The sequence below is a fragment of the Aulostomus chinensis genome, chromosome 10, assembly GCF_037954235.1.
Source record: "Aulostomus chinensis isolate RoL2024-O1b breed Wild chromosome 10, RoL_Achi_v1.0, whole genome shotgun sequence".
NCBI classification, from domain to species: domain Eukaryota; kingdom Metazoa; phylum Chordata; class Actinopteri; order Syngnathiformes; family Aulostomidae; genus Aulostomus; species Aulostomus chinensis.
Genome location: NC_141329.1, coordinates 21,375,017 through 21,401,523, shown reverse-complemented (window position 1 = coordinate 21,401,523; position 26,507 = coordinate 21,375,017). Strand labels below are relative to the sequence as shown.

Below are 26,507 nucleotides of genomic sequence, written 5' to 3'. Positions count from 1 at the left end.
AACCAATAAGACGTAAGTGATCTCGCTGAGGTGATTATTCATCAAAATTAAAGATACACCTGTGGATACAAGAAGCTGGAACTGTAGGGTTGAAAAGATTCTGTAATATCTCCTCGTGCCCAGAGTCAGACTGCAAGTATGAGCCATCCCTGGAATTTAACATCTCGACTGCTGAACCTATTAAAGAGATATTTTTGAGCTGGTAAAACCATTAACAATCCATCAGGAAGCATCAGGTTACTGCTATATTTCTGCTACCACTACTATACTCAGAGATAATGTTGACAATATTATATTCAGAGAAGCACTTTGTTTCTCAATAATATGCAAATACCACAGTATCTCACTTGCAGTTACAAATATCAAATGAAGTGTCAAGAATTTGAGAAAAAAAAACTTGGGGGCTGAATGATTCCATCAGACCTTCTGAAGACAGTGAAATAGTCGCGGCGATCTTCAGTCCTCTGCAGAGCGGTGAAGCAGTTGATCAGGACTGCTACTGAGTCTCGACACCACTGAGGATAAAAATACAAAGCGCTATTACAATCATGAGCATGGCCACAATGTACAGTTTGTTATTTTCCGTTATTATATTCTGAATGCAATCTGGATTATGCTTTAAATTGCCAGGGTTCCACCCTTGGTGGTCTCAATGTAGGCCTTCATTTTAAGATCTGTCTGGGGTTCTAGCAGCAATGCAGTGCAATCCCTCAATCGGAAACAGTTGATTGTCTGACATTTACATTTATATTACCAATGTTTTGTTCTGACAAAGAGTTCAGTGAAGAAAAGATTACACACGTTGTTCTCTGTCTACTACTCTAATATGAACTATTTTTTTTCACAAACCACTAAAACCACTATCCTCTAAACATTCTGAATCATATTTCAGATAGGAAATATGTCTGGGTATTACCACCACTTCCTTTATCAGTACCTTGACTACTAGTACTAGTACAGGTACTAGAACTAGTTCCTGAATAATAATTGTTGTTGTTTTTTTGTGACATGAATTGACATCACATAACTTATCTTTAGTTGTAGTTTTTAACTCTTTGGCATTTTCACAGAATCAAAACTGTTTTAATGGACGAAAAAACTTGCAGATTTGTGACTCACATCAGCCTACCTTCTTAACAGCTGTGGGAAAAAAGTAATACCTGACACGAAACAGATCTGATTTGAAAAATTTGACTGATAATGTGATTCACAAATCCAGATTCCAGTAAAAATGTAAAAATGCATAATATGTAAAAAATAAAAATAAAAAAAAAGAGAGAGAGAGAACAGCTATGACAGAGAAGAGCCAAAACCTTTCAGAACAGGACTTTTTCAAGTCGCAACAGAAGCAAAAACAGTCATCAAAGACAAAAGACACAATTTTACGCACGAGCCAAACTCCACATAAGCACAAAAGAGTCGTAAAATAAGTTTCAAAGTAACTACAGATACTGTAGACATCAGCTGGTCTCTCGCACGTCCCATTTGCATTTAGTAAATAACAATCTCAGCGAGAACATTTGCATTCACATGGGATCCCTTCGAGGTTTCTGCCCTTATTGACATTATTCAGGAGAGAGCATGCCTCTGGCTTACAAAAGTGTTACAGCACCACCTAATTAAAGCTGGCATACTCTGTCAGTCTTTAATAAGAGTGCCAGCATACAGCAGCTGTTCAGGAAAGTGCTCAGATGGGACCAATGTTTAATAAATTGGGGTTCATGTAAGATCTTACCTGAGTTTGCATTGTTTGCACAGTGACGTGCTCACGCTCCTCTTGTTTTGACATCTGGTTATTGTAGCTATGAAAATAAATACTTCTCAGCAGTGGTTTAATTACAGTGTGCGATCCCATAGGAATTCAACATAGATAGAGGCGTGTTAAAGGTTAGAGAAGCAGGTTTGGGGCTGGAAAGTTGCCAGGTGAGTCAGTTGTTGTTGTTGTTGTTGTTGTTGTTGTTTGTTTTGTTTTGGGGTTTGTTTGTGAATTTTGGCCGAATAGAAAGTGCAGTAGATTTTCCACCACATCTGCAATAAGGTTCAATAGCAGATACTGTTAGTCATTTTTATAAAATCCATCCATTCATCCATTTTCTTCCACTCATCCGGTTAAAGGTCGTGGGGGGGGGGGGGGGGGGGGGCTGGAGCCTATCCCAGCAGCTTTCTGGTGAGAGGCGGGGGGGTTCACCCTGGACAGGTCGCCAGTTAAAATAACAAATTAATACATTTATACAGGCTTTTTGATGTAGCGGTGCACTTCTGAGGTTTTTTTTTCTTCATATAGATAGATTAAACATACTGTACGTGTAACCATGAAACTGTAGTTGGATAATAATCAGGACTCTACGCAGAGCCAGCTGGGGACGTAAACAGCAGGAGAAGACGGAGTAACCTGCTGCATATCTCACTGAAAAAAACTGCTCACAACCCATTACCGATGGCAGCTACATGCTGCACAGGTATGTAACAGGTGCAGAGACCTATAATCTGCTCAGCCACCACTTTGACAAAAGAAAAAAGTTCCCTTGATGATGTATATTTTCGTTTCTTTTTAATGGCAGTTCTGAAGTTGTCAGGTGGTGTTTATCCTGCCTGTTTCCCACCTATTTATGTCCTCCCAGCTATGATTTAGGTACCTAACTTAAATATTTCTGTCAAGAGTTAATAAAACTGCGGTCACCTGTCGGAATGTTCACCCTCTCTTCAACTGTAGAGAGTTGCACCTCTCGATAATCGCTGTCTGTTTTCATTTGCGCAGATATTTTTGGAATACAGCAAACGCTTGCTTGCACTCCTGTGTTTAATGAGTTCAATCAAAAGATCGAAAACTTCTCAAGCGTACACAAAAGTTTTCTTCCTCGCTAATTTTGTTCAAAAATGCGTTCAAGTCTTTGTTTGGGAGCGATTCACCTTCGCTGAGAATCAAAACCTGACAGGTGCAGCTGAGCAGAAGGAGCAGAATTATTGCAAAGGTGAGATGTGATAAAATGACGTGTGCAGTTTCAACAACATTTTGAACAAAATTTGTGCTTTGATGTGTCTGGTTTTAACTATGAATGTGAGCTTTTTACACACTTGTTTTACTTACAAGTCAACTTTTATTTCATATTGCACCAAAGTAACAAATCTATTCTATCAATTCTACAATGTGTCAATAGACCCTCGAATGGCTTGAGGACAAACAAACACACACAAAAAAGATCCTTCTCAGAAATAAATGACGGACACAATCACAAAATCTGATTAAATTAAAATATACGCGATGGATCCCTACATGAGCCCTGAGCTGAGCATGTGTTGACCTGTTAGTGACATCCAGTCCTCAAATGCTGATGACATATTTATCAAATACTTAGTGAGTTAATGTAGGAAAGTACTTTGTTCATCATTGAGGTCATAAGCTCACAATAAGTTGCCATCTGTTCCCTAAATTCTCCCACAACCCATTTGGCGTCACTCAAAAATCACATTTCCTCCCTGCTGTCACCATCACTGAACCCTCTCATGTTTATGTCGTTTCCACAGCTGGATGCCTTTGTTTTCATCTTTCACTGCGATAACACCAAAAAGTTGCATTTTGTAAAGCCGAAAAGTGGAGATATGTGCAGCATGTTTAATACAGAACCTGTCTGGACAGAGAATCCTGGAAATCATTTAAACTTAAAGCAATTACGAAAATTCAATAGACATCAAATGATCCTTTCTTAGTGCCCTCATGCCTGCGTGAATAAGTAGCCTTCAGACTCAATATGGGGGACTGTGTATCATTTTCAAAGGCAGAAATTTTTGGTAAGTCCTCCAGTTTTGTTTTTTTTTCCCTGAGAGCTGTCCAGCTGTAGAACCTGGGTGTCTGTCAGCCTGTCTGTCTTCCTCCAGGACTCATATGGGGCTGAAACTCTTCACGAACCCTCATGAATTATTCATCTGCACATATAATGTTGGCAAATTATTTTATATAGTGGGGAAAGATTCATCTTAGGAGCAGGAATTGGGTAGGGAGAAGCTAATGTGTTTATTATGCCAAGATAATGGCATGAAATTGAGGCCAGGGGTGGAGAATTTGGAGGAGTGTTTATACTTTATATTCATTGGAGTGGAGCATCTGAATGCCTCGTGGTCACATGATGGCAGATGTCTTTTGGATGCAATTTGTGTGTGTGTGGATGCAATTTGAGTGTGTGTGTGTGTGTGTGTGTGTGTGTGTGTGTGTGTGTGTGTGTGTGTGTGCGTGCACGTGCTCATGTATGCAGGCGAAGCGTTGTCTCAGGTGCTTTCATGTGTGTTTATGTAACAAACAGATTTGCCTGCGCAAGGTTTCAGTCCACAACTAAGCTTGTCGCTTTTATATGGCTGACGTGGTGAATAGAATTCAATAAACATTCCCCAAGCGCTTCTCTCTGAGTGACAGAAAACACCATTAGAGTGAGAACGATGGCTGCGGTTTGCATGGCCTAGCTAAGAAAGGCAGAGAGTAGCTAATGCCACAGCCGTAAATGACAGACAACTATCAAGATAAGCTGCATTTCAACTAAAAACCCCGACCCTGTATGTCAGGAACATCAGCAGGAGGATGCAATCCTTCGGTTCAGCTGTCTGAAAATAAAATCTGGCTTCATATTTAATTAGTTCGGGATGAACACATAAATTTGATCTAAATTTGACTGTCACAACTGATATGTAGATACAAAGAGATATCTGTTTACACAACATTTTCTGTAAGTTCATTTGTTGTATTTTCTTTGCTATTCTTATTGTGGCCCATTTCCTGTAAATTAATAATACATTTTAAAAAAATAAATATATAAATGATTAAAATCTAGGATTTCCTATTTTGTTGTGAAAAACAATTTATGCCTTTCAAAAAATTCCTAGTTTGCAACAGTTATTATTTGGAACTGTGGTCGGTCATTCCGTTTGAGTAGCTGCTGTCCTTTCTCTTGACAGTGCTTAAATATTAAATGTATGGTTGAAAAGGGGGAGGGACGGTGTTGCAGTTGTTTGAACTGTGGCGTCACAGCAAGAAGGTTCCGGATTTGAGCCGACGGCTCAAGCACGGGGCCTTTCTGAAGGAGAATTCAGGATGTCCAACAAAGTGGGAATTATCTGCAGGCAGACAGGGAAATACGGAGGTGATCAAAAGCTCCAATAGGATAAAACTCGACAATGAGCTCTTAGGCTATCAGATGCGATGCTCAAGACTCAAGACTGAAGGCTATACTTGTCACTGTTGCAGGAGGCTTTAATAGAGCGCAGTGAATGATCAACGTAGATTGCGACAGGTGAGGGTGCCGTCTTCTTGAGCGCGCTCACTGACACCGGAGGGCGTGCGCGGCTCGGGCCAACAGGGCCGCGGGAGTGTGAGATTGAGGTGAGGACGTGGGTGGGGAAGCCATAGCCGTAACAAGCTGTTTCCTTTAATTCTTAAGAAAAACTTGAAATTATAGATTAGAGATGAAAATGAACAGCTCTCCATAGCAGTGCCAATAACTAGGAGGGCTGCATTCTTTAGTGGCAAACTAGAATTCACATCATACCTGCTCAGAAACCTGCTGCTCATAATTATACAAAGGGAAGGGACAAGCTGTCAGCCTAAACAAAAGCATGCAGGATAAATGTGACACACATCAACCAAACCAGCTGCAAAAGAAACAGTGTACAATAAGACAATGGGAAATCAATATGAAGTCAGCAAGACTCTTGAATGTCTGCATTTCATCCTGTCTCTGCGACTGAGTAGTTAGGAAAAGAAAGATATTCCAGCCCCAAGTATTGATACCATCACAATATGCCATGATAAAATTGCCTAGCAACTCAAAAGCCAGCTTTATTTCACTTTGTTACTGTTCAGCACTCTTTTATGCTTCCATTGAAGCTCACCTTAAGTGTTCAGTGACAGTTTGCAACTGCCATCCATCCATCCATTTATTTTCTACCGCTTATCCTGTTAAGGTTAAAGGTCATGGGGGGGCTGGAGCCTATCCCAGTGTCAACGGGCGAGAGGCGGGGTTCACCCTGGACAGGTCACCAGTCCATCACAGGGCCAACACATAGAGACAGACAACCATTCACACTCACAGCCACATCAGTCAGCCTCGTCCTCTCTTGATGTCTTTGGACTGTGGGAGGAAGCTTAAGTACACAAAAGCTGGCTTGTCCAGCTGTTGTCCTTGTACACATGCTTACCCAATAAAACAGGTTCTGATATTCATGAGCTCTCTTTTGCATCCAGATTATTTTTGTAGTTAAGTGAAGGATGCTCAGACTTCCATCTCATCCTTCATTATGATTCTGAAATACTGAATAAAGGAGATTTGGGGATGATGCTACATTCATATTCAGTGACAAGAATGTGTCTATTCCGTGCCTTCCAGAAATTGGGGTCAGGTGATATCTGTCACAGCAGGGAATGTGCTTAGTGCTTATAAAGTCATGTTGACACCTTTTCTTTTTTTCATTCCAGAGGAAAGCACAAAAATAAAAAAAATCTTTCCCTGGAGGCAGGGAGAGGAAGAAATTAAATTGCCTCTCCACAGTCCTTGTTAGGAATGAAAACCAATTGGCTGGACCTCGATTTCCACTCACAGCCCCACAAAGATTATGAAAAATATTGATATTAGTATCAACTAATGCACTGTCCTTTCCTGGTCTGATGCTGTGGGTCTGCAGTACATACAGTATAAGATCCCCTCCCTCAGTTGTCCAAATAGTTTTAATGTGTTGAATGTTTTATGAATATTGTTATAAGCAATGCTTGAGTGCCCAATGGGGGGCTGAGATAACGAACAAATAAAAACCAAAATCCTTGTTCCAGTATATCAGTTTTCTTCAAATGTGTGTCTCATGTTCAAACTAACTAAATCCTCTGCTTGAGTAAATCAAGGAATAGCCTAATTGCAAAGCAGAGGGTGGGATTTTCTCATTGAAGCAGCTGGGGTATGTCTCATTTCAGAAAGAATAAAATTGTCAGCACTTTTAACCGTATCCCCAGTGGTGAGCTTTGTGCTTTTGTTTGGCCTAATTTGGGAGTTTTCAGACTTATTTCCCCATGAAATCCCTTCCGGTGGCATGAGCACACACACTGAAAGCAGTGGGAAGAGGAAATAATGAAGTATGAGGATGGAAAGTGAGTCGCAGGGTTTTAGAATGCAGCATTAGCAGTTGTTATCACAGTTAATTTCACAGTGATCAGTTGAGGGGAAATTCCGCACCACTTCTAGTGCTTGATGGTCAATATCTGGCCCTTTATGGTTGTTTGGAGGACTTGGACTGTATTTAAAGACAGGAACAATGAGCTAGTGTAAGCAATTCCTCTGGACATATATTAGATACAGCTTGACAGCCTTTTAATTATTGGACAATGAGGTCATTAGGAATTAAAAGGAAATCTATCGAGTTTGTCTGTGTTTGGTGAAGAACGAGGAACATAATCACTCTGTTGTCGGCTTTCTCCTCTCATCTTAGGTTGTCAAACAGGGAGGCTTTAAATGTCACGGCCTCATGTGTGAATGCGGTACAAATATGCAAGGCAGCCTTTTCCCTCTCTACGAAACCAAGCAGGTTAGCTCAGAGCAAATTTACAGCCGCCGTGTGGGTGGAGCAGTTGCAGTGATCCAACCTGGTCTTAAACACAGGTCCCCTGGGTAGGAAACATGCTGCAACACCAAGAAGCCCAGCTCATTGGTATTAGAGCTGGAGTGCAGCAGCGGTGATGGCGCTCCCTCATACACAACGTTATCAGGTGTGTTTTAACCCAGACATGATTTTTTTTTTTTTGGCAAGAGGTATTGTGGTTGACCCAGAACACCGGAGGGACTATATATCTCATCTGGCCTTGGAGTGCCTTGAGAAGAGCTGGAGGGTGCGGCTCTGGACAGCAGGGTCTGGGAGGCTGACTCAATCCGCAGCTGCCGCCACCTGATTTTGTCAAAGCGGAAGAAGATGGATGGATGCCCAGTTAGCAGAGGATGTTTTTATAATAAAGGATGAGAAATTTTTAACATTCACTTTTAACTTCGACATTCTGAGAATGTTTTGGGAAAGTTAGCGAATATTTGAATAGATAAATATGTTGCCTTAAACAGCACATTTAAAAGGTTTTTGAGAATGCTTCCTGCCTTTACATCTTGTTTCCACGTAGCTCAGTGCACGTATGCGGGTCAACGAGAAGTCCCGTCATTCATAAATTATCTCTGTTGTTTTGCTTGTTTTTTCCGTTTGGAAGATGTGTCAAGTACACTAAACAAATGTAATTCTGACAGAGTTTAGATGGACCGTAGAAACTGTGCTAGTAGAACAAGCTAACAGGTTACGAGACAGCCACCTGTTGCTGCTGCTGCCTCTGCAGCTATTTTTTTTTTGGGGGGGGGGGGGGCAAATAGTTGACAGGCAGCTATGACTTATAGAAAGATGTACGTCTATATAAGAAAGACTCAACAAGGTGGTAGCGTCATATTTTGACCTCCCGAGATGATGTAGTGATGTGCAACAAATGACTCCAAACGATTATAAAGTATTTTTATTGTAATAATTTATTTGTTTGGAATATGTTTGCACAAGAGTGAGTCAGTAATAAGAGAGGATCCAAAAGCGGAAATGAAATTGCGTGTAAATGAATTGAAAAGGGGACAAATTTTAATCCATTAAGATCAGCACAATCACAACGCTGCCAAGTCTGAACTTTAATATTCTACATCATTCACTGTTAATAGCTTTTATGGTCAAAGACAAATGAGTCACAAGTGCCGTGTTGCTCTCTCTCTGTACGCCGTGACTTTACAACTTTAAATTAAAGTGCAACAAAGTTGTTTTGGTGCAGGAGTGCAACCAGCCTGTTAACGACCTCATTGAGGGATGCGGGGAGGAAGAGGAGGAGAGGGTTTCTAGCAAGACCCTCCTCAGGATAGTGACCTTATGTACTAGGAAGAAAAATCAAATTGGGATGGGGGGTAGATGGAAAGACAAAGAGGGCAACTGAAACTCATGTAAATTTGGTGCAGTTATTGTGTTAGAACATGCAAAAACACACCATCATGTCGACAGAATAAAGACTGGGGGAGTCACCAAAGTTAAGAGGGAATTTATGTGTTAATCCATCCAGTAGATGTTTAGATATTTGAATCTTGACTGCCAAAGCCTGGTAAAAGGATGCAAACAGCTGAATAACCCTCTGAGTCTTTGTCCTTGAGTTGATTCCTCTGCTGCTCATTTGAGTTGATGTTTTATTTGGAATTTAAGGTTATTGAATTTTGTTTTTCAGTCTGACTGGGAGGGGGGGGGGGCAGCATGGCTCAGAGGTAGAGTGGCCATCTAGTAACCGAAGGGTCGCTGGTTTGATCCTCACTTCCCCCGGTGACCATGTCAAAGTATCCTTGAGCCCCTAATTGCTCCTGATGGCCCTGTGATGGACTGGCAACCTGTCCAGGGTAAACCCCGCCTCTCACCCAATGTCAGCTAGGATAGCCCCCCCCCCCTTCCCGCAACCCTTAACGGATAAACGGTATAAAAAAATGGATGGATGGATGGGTCTGACTCAGGAGAAATGGCTGCCTTTGATTTGACGAGAATCCAGCCTGGACAAACACTTGGTGCACACATCTCCTTATCACGCTCATTTGGGTTAGGTTGAGAAAACTCAAGATGCAGGCTGCTGTTTACACCGAATAATAATTGAGATTTTATGTTGTGCTTATAATGCTCAACACTAGCTAAAGGGAGATAGCGAGGATAATCCATTTTCTGGTATATTTCTGAAAAAAATAACAAATTAACAATTCTGAAGTAAGTCTCTAAGCTTAAGACGTCAGTTTTGAGTATCTGCATAACAAACCATGAACAACGAGATTGCAATGTGGCAAATCTGGCGCCTTCAATTGAATTGGAGACAGAGCACAAGTCATTGAAAGCCCTCTTGAGATGCCGCAAGGACTTCAGTGAAAGCTCAAATCCCTCAGGTAATCTGCATGATCCCAAACTGGGCTAACGGTGGGACGGAGGCGTAAGAAAAGAGGAGGGGGGGGGGGTTGTAAAGGGTTTGGGGGGCTGATATCCTCCCATAGATCAAGCTACTTAAATGATTTCAGAATCAGAGCACTTGTCAATCATAATTGATCTTGACTAAGCGGGGGTGGTGGAAGGAGATGAGACACACAGAAGGGGAACGTCTTCCCCGGGGGCTATGAGCACCTTTTAAGAAGCCCAGACCCCGAGGACTCCTACGCCCTTTCCGTGATTCAAGATCAAACCCATTTCTCCTCCATCCCTCCTTGTATTCTGAATCAAAACTCCTCTTCATTATAATCAGTGGGAAAAGAGCCTCTTAGAAGCTGGAAGTAAGAGCCTCTCATTTAGATGCACAGGGACAAACTTCAGTTCAGTTGTGAAGTCACATGGGGTGGGCACGTGGCAAATGAAGAGGAAACGCAGGCAGGCAACGATTCACTTTTATCTACAGCACATTACAATTCCCCTACAAAAAGAATGAAACGGTGTGAAAAAGGGTAATCATCACATCATCACGTCTTCTGTCACTGCAATTTTTTACTTTTTTTAATCTTTGTCAGTGGCTTTTTACACCCCGGTGTACTTTTTTTCAGTACGTCAGGCTTCCCAAAAATACTCAGAGGGAATTTGATGACAAGTGCTATATAAATGGGGATGTCTTCTACATTAAAGATGTGATCAGTGAGGAATAATTAATTCCTTGTGCTCTAATCATACATTCTGTATGGTTGCATGAACTAAAACATCATTTATTTGCTAGATTTATTTGTTTATCATACACACACACACAGATCTGTCATGCCGTTATGTGTTTATTATGGCATCCCAAACCAAACTTTGCTCACAAATTGCTCATGAAGACACTTTCCTCTCCTGTATCACTTCCTTGTGACTTCAGAAAACTGCTAAATGTACATTTGCAAGTCTAATCCTCAAGAAGATCTGGATTATATTAGATGAGCTTAAGAGTTTCTCAACTGATATTTTGGGCAGTCTTCTCTGTCATAAATTGTCAGTTAGCGATGAGCTTCCATCTAAAATACACGGCTGATTCTTTTTTATGCGTTCCCAGGGAAGTCATGCAGGAGGGAAGATGTCTTAAGACATCCATTTATGAATACTTAAAAAGGCAAAATACATATTCTTTCAGGGGAAGTTATGTTTTAAGGCCAAAGACATACAAGGAAATGTTTGATTACCCTGATTGCAACTTTCCTAAAGCCAGGTCTATATAATTGACATTTTTTCCAGCTCTGGTCTGGCACTGGCCTGCACAGAGCGTTGACCTCTACCCATCCAACTCTTTCCAGATGAACTGTGGGCCAAGCCGGGTTGGATGTCAACTCTGAATGCAAGGATTACCAACAGCCTGCATGGCTCTGGAACATCATGGAAAAGCCTTCCCAGAACAGCAGAGGCTTTCACAACAGCAAAATAATGCTCATATTGTTGGAGTGACCTGAATTTATCTCACAGCTTTGGCTATCATATCCCCGTGGAATGTCTGGACCGTCACATTCATTCTTGTAACCCAATTTCATTATTACAGTCTAATACACGGACACATATTTCAAATGAATGCACCAAAATTAAATGATTTAACTCAATAGGAAACTGAGGGATACGTGTATCACCTGAAGGCCTAGAGACAAATGCAAAGGCAGAAAACCAGACAAAAGGACTGGACGTGTGAAGTAAATGACTATAAAATAATACTTTTTTTTTGCTTTTCAGCCTCATGAAATAACACAATCACAATTCCTTCACTTTAGTCCGATGATATTTGTGATGTCTCAAAGAACCATCCATCCATCCATTTTCTACCTCTTATCCTGTTAAGGGTCGGGGGGGGGGGGGGGGCTGGGGCTGCGTGGGTTCTCTCTGGTACTCCAGCTTCCTCCCACAGTCCAAAGACATCAAGAGGGGACGAGGCTGATTGATACTCTAAATTGACCGTAGGTGTGGCTGTGAGTGTGAATGGTTGTCTGTCTCTATGTTGGCGCTGTGATGGACTGGTGACCTGTCCAGGGTGAACCCCGCCTCTCACCCGTTGACACTGGGATAGGCTCCAGCCCCCCCATGACCTTTAACCTTAACAGGATAAGCGGTAGAAAATAAATGGATGGATGGATGGCAGTTGCAAACTGTCACTGAACACTTAAGGTGAGCTTCAATGGAAGCATAAAAGAGTGCTGAACAGTAACAAAGTGAAATAAAGCTGGCTTTTGAGTTGCTAGGCAATTTTATCATGGCATATTGTGATGATATCAATACTTGGGGCTGGAATATCTTTCTTTTCCTAACTACTCAGTCGCAGAGACAGGATGAAATGCAGACATTCAAGAGTCTTGCTGACTTCATATTGATTTCCCATTGTCTTATTGTACACTGTTTCTTTTGCAGCTGGTTTGGTTGATGTGTGTCACATTTATCCTGCATGCTTTTGTTTAGGCTGACAGCTTGTCCCTTCCCTTTGTATAATTATGAGCAGCAGGTTTCTGAGCAGGTATGATGTGAATTCTAGTTTGCCACTAAAGAATGCAGCCCTCCTAGTAATTGGCACTGCTATGGAGAGCTGTTCATTTTCATCTCTAATCTATAATTTCAAGTTTTTCTTAAGAATTAAAGGAAACAGCTTGTAACGGCTATGGCTTCCCCACCCACGTCCTCACCTCAACCTCACACTCCCGCGGCCCTGTTGGGTTAGCTGCGCACGCCCTCCGGTGTCAGTGAGTATCATTTATTTACTAGATTTATTTGTTTATCATACACACACACACACTCAAATGATACGACTATAAAATCGATCATAGACCTGCAACCTAGGATGTCCTGGTGCCACATGGGGCAACCTTATGTTTGGACATGGTGTTCGTTATGGACAAACTGCGACTTGCACAGAAGTCTAATAACTGAACACCACTTGGGTTCAGTTCGGGCCTGCCGTTCCTCCCAATCACGCCCTTCCAGGTCACGCTGTCAATGCTCACATGAGCGTTGAAGTCTCCCAGTGGGACAATGGAGTCCCCAGCCGGGGCACCATTCAGTACCCTTCCCAAGGACTCCAAAAAGGGTGGATACTCTGAACTGGTGTTCGGCGCATACCACCGTCAGGACCCGTTCCCTGACCCAGGGGAAGCAACCTTTTCGTCTACCGGGGTAACCCCAACGTACAGGCAGAGAGTCTAGGGGCAATCCATTTTCAACTTGTGCGGATGGTGACATTTCAAATCGCAAATTCGCGGCACGAAAGTCACCATGCGAATTCGCGTCATTTGCGCCGCCCGACTGAAAATTCCCATCATCCACGCCTATGCATAGACTTTGTATTGAAACTGTTCTTGCTAATTTGCGTTTGCTGTGAACACACAGTTAAAGGGCCGGCTCTCAGCTCTGCATCACAGCCACTGTGTGTTCACATCCAACACAAATGCAAATTTTGCGTCGTGTTATTCGCGCGAATTTGATGCCAGAGCGTTTTAGTGTCCATTTGTGTCATTCGCACAAATACGCGAATTCGCTCACTTGCCCGAGTACCGAGTATTTCCAACAACATTTCTTTCCGCCATTTCACCATGGATATTCAAAGAACTGTTGCGTTGTACCTGCTGTGGAAGGTTGAACTATGTCAGAAAACTAAACGCCGTCATATCTGGGTTAACAACACCATCTAGAAGCGAGCACAGCTCGGTGAATTCACCGCTCAGTGAATTTCACCGCTCCTCCAGGGGCTGCGGTGGATAACTGCCGCTTCCAGCGGTATTTTCGGATGACGACTGGCCAGTTTAATGACCTGCTAGCTAGGACCGGTGACAGAATTTCACGAATGGACACCAACTTATTCAACTGTTTCTTGTAATTTTGACACTTAGTGTCATAGAGCACCGGGTTCCCACACATAGCCACAATCAACTTGTCCTCCATCTTGTGACACAGTCAGCCGTGACGTTGGGACAACCTCAACGCTGATTGGCTGTCGTAACGCAAATTTTTCACCAAAGTTTAATTTCGCGCATTCGCATCATTTGTGCCGCCCAGCTAAAAATTTGTGTCATTCGCGCGTTTGCATAGACTTTGTATGGAAACTGTTAGCGCGAATGTGAAAATTCGCGTTTGGTGGGAACACACAGTCAGGCTTCTATCTCCTAATCTACAAGGCCCAGGGATTTGCCAATTACACCATTGGATTCGGGCAGACGATTGCCACCTGGCCGCGGGTGCGAGGAGGCTCAGGCCCTAACAACGCTGCTTGCAGCTTTAATTTTGTTTTTTGTTTTTTAATTCAAAAGGTCAAATAATGTTTTGAAAATCTGGAAGAGGTTGTCATAGATGTGCAGAAGATTTGAATTTCTCATCCAATTTGAATATTAATTCATTTTTGCACTGGATGGGGGTTTTCAAAAAAATTGAGGAACATGCAGCGAAACTCAGTGAGCTGCTGGTCAGTCACCAGACACATTAAAAAAGCATGTCTTTTGTGTGTGTGAGAGAGTGTGAGAGAAAGAGAGTATGAGAGAGAGAGAGAGAGAGAGAGAGAGCACATGTGTCTGTGCTCTTCAACTACCTCAAATCAAATGACCACTGGCAGGGATCACGGTGAATGTGTCTTTTGTGAAAGAGTGACACTGTTGCAGCATCAACAGAAATAAAGTTCCTGCCAGTGTCACCCCTCCCTAATCTCTCCTCCTGGTTAATTTCCTTGGAGCCTGCAGGGCCAGCCGGTAGGGGGATTTGACAGAGGACTTCTGACAATCCTGAGGAGAGCTGACACCGAGAGCGCCAGTCCCTGCATCGCTTGCGGCCAGATTGGAAGACGCTCAGCATGCAGAGAGCAGATGAGACAAACCAGAGGAGCCAGGAGGGCTGTTCGTGCAGAGCTGGCTAAGTCCGCCATGTCTGATGGGGACACTGAGTGCACAGTGCCACACAGAGGCTGCATCTCCCAATGAAACCTCTGATCATTGTATCTTTTTTGCTCTATTCACATGTAAATGAAAAATAGATACCGAATTATTAAATAGCTAAATGGATTGCACACCAAAGCCACTTATCCAAGGTGAGTTTTCTCAGTGAAATGCAGGACAACAGAAATGTCTGTCACCTTCATCTGATATCAAAGGTGATACGAGTGGGCGTGCAACTGAGATTTAAAAGGACTGCAATTGAAATACGGCACTACTTTCAGCCGGCTTTACATTTAAAACTCTCCAGTAAGCAAGAACACGCTTTCAAAAAGAAACATGCAGGGACTAGACTCTTTCATCCACTCTCCCCTACAATTCTGCCTCATAGAAATAGATGGGATTGGACCAATGCATGCAGCCGTTTGACCCCTATCAAATTACAGTGTATATTTCTGAGTAGTGGGTGAACACTGACAGATGTACTGCACAAGGAGACAAAAAAAATCCAAATCCAAAATAGATGGGGAGGGTCTTTGGGCAGAGAGAAGAAAACATGTCACTCAAGTTGCGATGATTTAGTTTTGTAAGGAGGAGTAGCATGTCACTGCACAGTTTACAGTACATGAAGTTGAAAGTATTATTTCGGGATTAAAGATATAATTGATGGAGCTTGGATTGTGCCACTTGTCGCCCCCCATATTCAGTGAAACGTGACAGAAGCTGGATCAAGAAAGGCCTTGATCTGCCAGGCAGTCATGATGCTGGTCGTTACTATCACAGGCAGAGCCAAGGACAGCTTTGTCATAAACCTACCCGGTATTTTCAAGCACTCTGAAGTAAACTGCATTTGGAAGGAGACTGAAGGCAGAATGAGCTTCCCAGTGCCACAGTAAATAAGTTGAAGTTTCTGGAAACCATAGAGCCAAGTGATGCTGAGTGGAAATTTCCTACGGAGGAAACAACATGCTTGAATAACCTTTGGAAGTCAGTTACTTGTAACAAATTTAGAGTCCCTGAGATTTGCTGCTATATAAAAGAATTGAAAAAAAAAATTTTATTCAGGAATTGAAGTAACAGATTTACTGACCACGCCTTGACGCAGCAATTAGGTTGATCAACTCAGCTAAAGCTCACAGTCACAGTGAAGCTCCAGTGTTCACTCCTTCACTGTCTTCAGAGGAGCAGAATTTTAATTTAAATGTCTGAAATAAGGTCTGTTTACCACAAGCTGAAGATATTTAACAATGGTATGCTAGTAAGTCCCACACTTGTGAATTCTGAAGTCTTAATTCAACTTTAAAAAGCCGTTGATGACAAAACAAGACAACAGAGGATGCAATATGATATTATTGTTATAATTATTATCATTATTATTAATAATAATAAAAAATGATAATGGACTTCCTTTCTTGTGTCGTTCATTTAGTAATGTGCTTAATTTGCTTCTATTCCAATCTTGTTGTCACGATCCCTGTCTCGTGTTCCTGTTTTATTTTGTAGTTTGTGTCCAGTCTTCCTGTGCTCCTTCCTGCGATTACCTCATGTGTCTCCCTTGCGTTATTGCACCACCCGTGCATTGTTTCCCCAAACTATTTAATCTCCATGCTTCCCTTTGTCTGTGTCGATCATTGTTTGATTGTTTTCAGATTATGGCTGTTGGTGTTGCTGTCAGTCGTCTCAGTCTCAGTCTCATGTCCTCTCCCTCGTGTTCCCTGCTCCCCCACGCTCCAGTGTAGGTTTTGGTTTTGTTTACTTCTTTGTATTTTCTCTTCATTTGGTACTTTGAGTTCCTTTGACTGTTCATCATTAAATACCCTTTTTGTTGAACACTTTGCCCGCCATCTGCATTTGGGTCCTGTTTTCCTCCACTGAATTGTAAAAAAAAGTGTTTTTTTACAAAAACAAACAAGCAAACTAAGACTTCCAGTGAAAACTACACCCACTTCCAGTCTCCTCTCTGGTTGGAAATACAAATATCCATAAAACAATCTTAGAATGTACTTTTTCACCTCTGCCACAGAACAGTCCTGAGTATTACACACCCTGAAGTTAATTTAAACTTTTCAAATCAATATTTTGTTTCTTTACTTTTTCTACAGTAGCTAGCATGTTGTTAGTATATTAGAGAAATAATTATATTTTAAAAAGAAATCATTAGACTTCATCAAATGTCAAAAGTGCCTTGTGCTACATGAGGAAGCTTTGTTTTTATTGATCAAATGTCCTGTACAATAAAAGTCACAGCAAACATTATTTCGATGAGGCAGACAACTGTTTCTGCTGCTGTTAACCCTCATTTGTGTTTTTTAGAGACTTTTTTTACCATATTAATTGTGAATTTTTTTCAACCACCCACGACTCGTCCACTATTAATCTGAATGGAACTTTTTGACTCTTTCCAACCAGCCTGAACAGCCCCAGTTAAAATCACATTTATCCATCTACAGATATCGTTGGATAAGACTTTAAGATTTAGATGATAAAAAGATCAAAATGATAAATTGAAAATCATCTACAGAATTTTATTCTGGACGAACTGCAACCCTTTCTCTTCCGCACCTTCAAGACTGCTCACTGGCTTTGCATTTGTGAATCTTGAGCTTGATGGTCTTGACAGAGTTTGCACCTAAATTACCATATATTATATTTTCCTGTCATATAAAATGTTTTACTGAGAAGGAAATGTTTAAAATCCCTGCTCGAATGCCTTTAGAACTGAAATTTTGTGTTTGACTGGTTGGTCAATTTAAACTCCTATTATTTGACAGGTATTTTTACTTATATGACTGAAATTGGACTTTTCATCTCCTGTCTCAGACCCAGAAATGAATCCATATTAAGCCACAAACTCCAGACTGCTTTATAGTCTCTGGACGCAGCTCAGCAATGAGATAGTTGCTGTTGATTCGGTCCTGGATTACCTCCCCTCTATTTTAGGGGTGGTGTGGCATTATTAGCTCTTTCTCTCATTGTGATCAGTCCCACTAAAATTAATTTGATTTAAACTACTAATGATATTGTCAGGGATCCCCTGAATCCCTCTTCAGCGTCCTTCCTAAGGGCCCCTAACTAAATCGTACTTTTGAGAACCTGTAATGGACCGACGCCTTCCAGCTAATCTGTGAAACTCAATTATTCATGTTATCCTGATTAACAGCTTCCACAAGCTAACCCTGCGAGGTCTTTCACACACATATTGTATATCCATGGGTCTCTGGTAGTGTTAAAAAAAAAGCTGCAAATATTGCTGGATAATTATCTGTGTGTGTGTGTGTGTGCGCCCCTGCGTGCGTGCGTGTGAGAGAATATGTCCAGGCAGCCTTGTCTGCTGTTCGTCCAACTAATGGTGGTTATGTCCAGCCTCTGATTAATTAAACATCCCATGGGGTCAGCGAGTCATGGGAGCCGATGTAATTTATCATCTGGCTCATGCGTAATGGAGTGTGGTCTACGGAACCCTCTTTCATTAAGAGTGATAAACTTAGTCGTTGCATGCAATTCAACAAGGCCAGAGTCACATATCAAAGAAGTGCTTCTATTTACTTCTGCAGAACAACCGAGCATAATTGCTTTCGTCTTCAACTGATAGGAACAATCTCAGCGTGCCTCAGCTTCTAGCACAGACAATACATTTCCAAGGGCGCAGACTAAATGAACACTACTTTTACAGCAACTAAAAATACTGTTAGAAAAACATATACACACGCATACACACACACACACACACTATGGTGATATTGTCAAGTCCTGTTTCTATTTAATCAGTCCTTTATTGATGCAGTTTGTCTGTCATATTTTGAGACAAACCCCCTTACCGTGCTAATACACTGTCTGCAGTTTATTCACGTCCCCATCTGACCTTTATTTTGAAGTATCACAACACAAAAGGGGGGCCGGTAACATTAAGATTCCAATTCACATTCGCTTTTGTTGGTTTTTGTGACAATGCACAAATTGGGAGACAGAAACACATGGCAGAATAAGTTCTGGTGCAGCGAACACTGAACTCATGACAGCTGTTTATTTTGACCAGCGTCTCTCTGGTTTCGCCAATGAGAAGAACAAAATAGTCCCAGGTTTCATCCCTGAAACAAATACGCATAATAACTTGTACGTTGCCATGGCAACTACTTGTTTTGTTTTCAGTTTGTTACCGTTAGGTTACATTACCTACATCGCCATTTTATGACAAAACCAGAATTTCTTCCGATCACATTTCTTAATGTTAACTTTTTTGCAAACTTTCAAACGAGTCCCTTACCAGGCAATTGATTTATGAACGTCATGTTAGAATTCAGATGGCATCGTCCTTGTTGTTGTTTTCATGGCAAATATGATTAAGGATGCCACACACTCAGGCTCAAGATCCACACATAAATGTGAGCCAAATCTCTCTCAGTCTGACAGCACAGAGTGGAGGCAGCAATTATATAGAAAGAGACACACCTGTAGCTCATCATTGAAGCCAAACACACCTGGACCTAATCTGTGGTGACACAAGCTAATTAGAGGTTGTAGAAGTATATTCAATTGTGTCTGGGTATTTGATGAACATTGCAATCATTTCAAATACATAAAATAAATTATATCATCAAATGTTCCACCACAGTGTGAAATCTGGTAGTAAACCAGGATCCATGTCCTCAAGGAGTGACTTCTGTGTGAATTAAAATCAAACCTGCAATACAATGTGGCACTTGATAAGTCAAGTTGATTCATTTTAATAGCACCAGTCAGACACAGGGGAATTTACCGTACTTCTCAGGCCAGAGAAATCCAACAGCATAAAAATGGTATGAGGACATTAAGAGTTTAATGTCCCACAGTTTACCACTATCTAAATGTATTAGACAGTTAAGTAGTGCTGTTACCAAATGTATTCTGAGAGTTTCTTATATGTTCCAATCGGCATCAGGAGATGGCATGTGACTGCAAGGAGGGAAATGCATTAACGGGAAGTGCAGGACCTTTTGAGGATAGTATAATTAATCACATACGCAGATCATAAGAGATAATACTGTTTCTGCTACTTGCTCACTCCACTTTCCTCTTCGCATGTTGGCTGTTAGCCTCAAACTGCAACAAAAACCCACTAGCCATACCTAGAATTCTTTTGAGCAGCGGTGCCCAAACTTTTTCCCTTGCATGGCTCAAACTCCAACTAAATTTTTACTTCAGTTAATATTGGTAGGATTCTTGCCTCAGAAAGAAAGATTACCTCAGCTTTTTTTTTTTTATTCAAATGCATTATTTATTTATTCATTCATTCATTAATTCATCTATTCATTATTAGGAGTGTTTTCATTTTTTTAATTCTGGCAGGTTGAGTTTGAAAAACTGTTCTGTCCGGTAATAAGAACACTGCATGTAAATAAGACATGTAGTTAGGCCTAAAAGCTTATAGGCAAGTTCAAGCGTTTTATAATTTATCCTCTAACACACAGTTAGCCTGTGCAGTGATTGAGGACAGATATATTGTGTTCTATTTTCTTGATGTTAGAGTGACTCTGGCAGCAGCCTTCTGGATGAGCTGCAACTGTCTGATTGATTTCTTGCAAAGACCTGTGAAGACATCATTACAATAGTCCAGCCAGCTGAAAATAAATGCATCAACAAGTTTTTCTATATCTCGTTTGGACAGAAATCCTTTAGTTCTTTGTTACATTGGAGGAGTTGGATGTCCCTTCTCAGAGAGAGTATTTTATGTTGTTAAACTTCAAAATTACCTGAATACAGATCTGAAGATGAATAGATAGAACTCACCAACAGGGACAAAGGATGGGGACCCAACATTTCAGCCTTCATCAGGACATCCTTTAATTCATGCAATTCATGCATGTTTTCAACATGGTAGTTGCTATTGATATTTAGATACGGGTCCATAATTAAACCAACATTTCTTTGCTGTTGGGTGTGCTTAATCCCTATCTACCATCAAAATTTTAGATTAATTGATCAATGAGAAGATGTTTTCTGAAAAGAGCCAGGAGAACTTAAGCTTAGCTTTCATGGGAATTCTTCTGGAATAAGTGATATTTGGACGTACATGGTTTACGCCCTACAGCAATGATTTTGAGATTGGGTTGTACATTTTGGCTTTTCATTTTTGAGGACCAGAAACAATTTTTTTCTTCTTTTTGTTCCTGTGTTGTTGTATAAATGTCTGCCTCACTCATTAGTTTGACCAATACAGGTATTGAGCAAATACAAGAGACTGTACTCATGTGGTGGTACTGTAATGTAGAGATGTGTGTCATCTGCATATAGTAAGTAGCAAGAGACACTGTAATGTTATTTAATCTGAGAAAGACCGCACATGTAGATCCTGAATAGGAGAGGAGCGAAAATGAATCCTTGAGGAACTGATTTTTGTTCACTCAATTTAATTTCAGGCTTTGAGCTACTTTCTGGTTAACCATGTCAAATGCAGCACTGAAAATGAATTTAAAAATCAGGCTCATAGCAGTGGTCTGTTCTAAATCTAGACTCAAAGGTATTAACAAAACCATCTTCCAATGATCTCGCTACAATAGTGTAATTCTAAAATGTGCTTGTAGTTATTTATTACAGGGGAAACCAAATTAGTGTTTAAGAGAGGTTTAATAACTCGTCTCCAGAATTTGTAGCGAAACACTTGATGGATGAGAACTTTGTGAAGTACATTTGGTGCCAAGCAGTTAAAAACATTTTAAAGATGTTTGTTGGTAGTGTCTGTAGGCAGCAAGTGGTCGATTTGTGATGCTTCAAAAAATGTTCTGAAATCAGATGATGAAAACAATTAAACAGCTCTTATTTGCTTTAACTTGACTTATTATACTCTTAGTGAATAGGAACATGCATCATAGGCAATTTTGGTACTGCAAAGTGTGTGTGTTGCTGGATAATTATCTGTGTGTGTGTGTGTGCGCGCGCGTGTGTGTGTGTGTGTGTAGTTATTGGCTTAAGTCTGGTTCACTTTAGTGCCAGCTCATGTCACGCTAATTTTCCACGAAGTGTTCACATTATTTTGTTCGCGCTTTGTTTTGAGATCCTCACTCAGTAAAGTTCTCTCTCTAACTTAGCTATTTTCAGGCTTAGCAAAAGTCCAAAACCAGAATTAGTCATCTTCCTCGGAGGCAGAGCCTTACAGGACCAAACAAGATGTCTTAAATTGTTTAGAGACACCAGATTTTGAAAATCCATCAGTGGACTAAAATAGAACTTCATCATCCAACATTTGTCATGGTCACGTTACCCCCCCCCCCCCCCCCCCCCATGTAAGGAAAACTTCCAGAGAGACAAATAGATGAAATAGATTCATCCTCTAGCGGTGTCAGGCAGTTGTTACAAACAACTGTCAACACGTCGAGGGCCACGCTGTTTCTGTTTAAGTTGTAGAACAGTGGATAAATTCTGCGTCATACAATCCCTGCAAAATGAACTAATCTCCTCATCTGTCCAGAAACACCTTGTCAGGACATGCCATGTTGATGACTCCCTTGACTGCTACCCTTCAACTACCATGTTAAGTAGTGTAGCAGGACCTATAGAAAAGGGGCAGAACACCAATAGCAGGGAGAGCTACAGCAGAGCAATACCCAACTGCATAAAACATTATGTAAACATACCAAGTGTTTACATTCACAAAATTGTGTCTCCTCCCTAAAGATTCAGCATTCATCTATGTTTATAAAGCATAACTCATATCTAAGTGGCTCTCTTCAGCGTCTGCTTGAATAACAGGGAAGCACTGAGCAGGACAGCGACTCCCTCACACTTTATTAGTTCAGTCTGTGATCAGATCTTCCCTCGTGTCCTCGTTGGTAAATGCAGAAACGTGACCTGAGGAGCATGCCGCTGCTCATTCTCTATCATTTGCTTGGTTCTCTTGCTGGGCTGTGTAGGCGTGACTCAACCCAATGTACCCCTGCTAGGCAGAGAACAGCCACGAGGCCCCGCAGCTATACCCCTGCTGGAATATCAGAGCATATGTCCCCCCTGCGGCTCGCCTTTCACACAGTGCAAGGCCATCTTCTCCCAGCAACAGCATTTTTCAAAGGCAGAGCCAACTCTCTGGGAATATATTATCCCATCTCATGCCCATCTGGTAGAGCAACACCTGGGAGGGTGTTTTCACTGATTTTCAAGCCCACAACAGGAGGTAGACTCTTGCCCTGCAACACTAAGAGTCTCTCCGCCATCATGTGCAGTTCATTAAAATTCACTTTCAAACATCTTTTTTTCTGCCTCCCAGAGGTGAACAGTAAAAGTGACATTTGATGCAAAAATGTTCTTTTTGTTTCCTCCATCTGAATTCTGATATCAGACATTAAAGCAGATAGAAAGAACTATTTCCTGGTGGCAAAAAATTCACAAAGGTACAACAGTGAATAGCGTGCAGGATTATAATACATCATAGCACCTGGCAAATTTTCATCTAGAATATATAAATGACAATCAGTGGAAATAAAAGCTCCAATATTTCGCTTCTCCTCCAAGAGGGTGTTTTCCTGGATTTGTTGATTACATGGTTCACATAGCCAACAAAAGAGGAAATTGGTTTCCTCATTATTCGATTCCTCTAGGACACGACGACGGATCTCCGGCGGACAAAGATGGTCTTGACCCGGGTTTCTGTTAATATTCATCTTTTGTTTAGGATGAGGGAACAGTTCATGTGTAGACTTCATTGTTGGATAAATTAGTTTGTTCACAAATATATTTTTTGCAAAGGTGTGCATGTTAATTACAGGATGATGCAGCCTGCAACTGAATGACCGTTATTCCACATAGAGGTGAAGAGAAATTGTACATTAATGGCTTAAATTCTAATGATAATTTCTCTTAAAATGCTCAGTGATTGTTTTCCTGCAGACATTTTTTGTCTAGAAAAGCTCAAATGTCTTTTGAATTCCATGGCAAGAAATTACTTTCCTTTTTCATGCTTCCCTCATGTGCTCCTTGTCAGCTTTTTTTTCTTTTTTTTTTTTTTTGGTGTTTCTGCAACTCACTGTCAAAAAAACACAACTCCTCAATGAAAACTTTCATTTTTTTTGATTCGTAAAATGGTACCTCTCTTCTGCTTTTGATAGTTTTTCAGCTTGCACTGTAATTACGTGACTAACCTCTGCCTGTGTCCATCGTGAGTTTAAGTGCTTCAAAACTGTTCCAGTTCCATTAGGCCTTTCAGATGAGGACAAACACAAGGAAGAGCGTCCCTACAGGGCAAGAGCGATTACAGAGGTGAGGTATAACATAATCTTTTGAATGATTCACTCCCATTCAGTTCTAAGAAAACCCAAAATGAAACGTGTCTCTGTTTTCTACCAAGACGCCAAACAACAACACGTGGGAAAAGGTCATCAGTCCTTTCAGTAATGCATCATTTTAATTTCTCGGATCTTTATTATCTTTGTAGAAGTTGAAACATGTATCACATTTTTGGTAGTTAATTAACATCCAATTTGCTCTAATTAAAACATTTTATAGAAAAAGTATTCACTTCTTTGTACTGGAATAACAGAGAAAATCATGCACAATTCTAAATTCTAATTACCCTTGATTGATACCAGTGTTGTAAAGTGCTTCTACACTCTGATTAATAAGTCAGCCTCAAGCTATCACCTGTTATTGTTCATCAACACAGACAATTTCTAACTATTATTATTAAAGGTCTTGCTATTACCACGCGGTGTAATGATACGCCACAGCCACAACCAAGATTAACTGAAGGTCTTTGTAGTGTAAACTCACCGTCAGAAATAAAGGAGACAGTACAACTGTCTAGAAAAAGTACTGACATAAAAAAGGTTGTTTTTTTTACACAGATACTGAAATACGTGCATTTCTGCGCTAATTGGCGAAGGCTTCCGACCTGTTAGCCAGGAGCATTTGGGGATTCCCCGTCTTGCTCAAGGACCCTTCAAGATTGAGACGGAACCAGTAAACAAACACAACTCCGTCTCCCATATTTGTATTTTGACTCAACTTTGCAAACATTGTGATGATGAAGTTTAATATCTATTGAATATTTGCTACAGATTATATATTTTCTTGGTACTGGAAGCAATAGCAGATTTATTTTTCATGAAACTTTTGTATGATATAAGAAAAGGTCTTGAACAATTATTTAAGTAAATATCCAAACACCTTACTGCAAATACTGTATGTCACGCTAAAATTCCAGACATCCATTTTCTCCTCAGGGGTAAGTGTAATATTCTAAGAGTTTGATGTGTGATGTGTGGAAATGTCATGCCCTTGACATTGTCCAAACTGGGTTATTCGAATTGCAGTGTGTTACTTTTCATTTATGTGAGAGTGAATGACAACAGCCCGAGCAGATATCTTCATATACTCCAATTACAAGAGGCTATTTTGAGTTTAAAAAAGGAAAAAAAAATGCAGAAAGTCATACATATAATCAGCATGTAGCTTCCCGTGGAGTTAAACAGCCCATTCTTAGCCTGACAGGGTTTTACTGACGATTACCTGTGAATAGGTTTGCATCAATGTGGAAAAAAAAAAACAATCACAAAGTATCTTAAAAGGTAACCAGCGAAGCAGCGTATAAATATCACTTTGTATCAATCTTTTTTTTTTTCATGAGTGATTGACAGGTTTCTGTGTTTCAAATGGTTCCCATAAATTGCAGGTGGCTGTGACTCACCACCACATTTAAAGAGAAGAGACAATCTGCTTTGCGAATGTTTTATGAGCTGGTAAAATGTCAGTATTCGCAGTAGACCTGACAAATACACACCATCCTGATCTATACGAGATATGTTAAAGAAAATTAACAGGGTGGCACTTTTTATGATGCATTCCTGAAACATAATTCTTCATCTAATATCCGTCTCAAATACAATATAAATGTAGCCGGCTGAAATTTGAAAGGGAGAGCAAAGTTATGTAGTCGTGCTGAGCAGCAGCAAAAGATGTCACCTAACTCTAACAACCAATGATAATAATCTGAATTATGGATTAAATCAATGAAAAAACACTATAAAAATAACCAAAACATAAACACACACACGCTTAAGAAGTGACATCGCTACACCTGAGGAAGCTACAACAAAGGGAAGAAACTAGCTGTATGCCTAGGATGTGAGCTTTTGAGCACTAAGTCTCATTACCTGCACTGATTGTCTGTCTGAGTTGTGACCCCAAAAAACACAAACTGAACTTCATGTGCCACAAAAACACCAAATACTCAGATTTACTCAAATATAGAGGTACATGGCTAAACTAGAGACTAATTTGAAGTCCCAGCTACCTGGGTCGCTCAATCTTCCTCTCAAAAACGCTGCTGTAGGGGCGCAGCTGGTCTTAATCAGCCCGACAAGCAGTGGGGGAAGGGGCGGGGCTTAGCCGTGATTGGATGGCAGGTGGACCAATCAGCTCAGGCACCCTCTTATTGACATATTCACACACAGGTTAAGAACTCAACATTCTTTTACGCGAACAACAATTTAAGTGACTGTCCTGATAGCAGTTGAAGGTAATGCCAGTTTTTGTCAAGTAAAGTGAATTTTTTTTTGTACTCAAGTAATTTAATAGTAAGATGCTGAAGATTCCCAGCTCACACACAGAAGATAATGTTACCTCTTTATTTGTTCATTTGTA

At 40.8% G+C, this 26,507-nt stretch overlaps 1 long non-coding RNA gene across 1 annotated transcript; it reads right to left on the bottom strand.

Annotated features, from left to right (window-relative positions):
• Nucleotides 1-26,170, bottom strand: LOC147254880 (uncharacterized). Its single transcript, XR_015118071.1, has 4 exons — nucleotides 26,018-26,170; nucleotides 24,008-24,100; nucleotides 424-515; nucleotides 1-177 (listed from the first exon to the last, which is right to left on the bottom strand). It is a non-coding gene; the product is annotated as an uncharacterized LOC147254880 (long non-coding RNA).
• Between the last annotated feature and the right edge of the window lie 337 nt (nucleotides 26,171-26,507).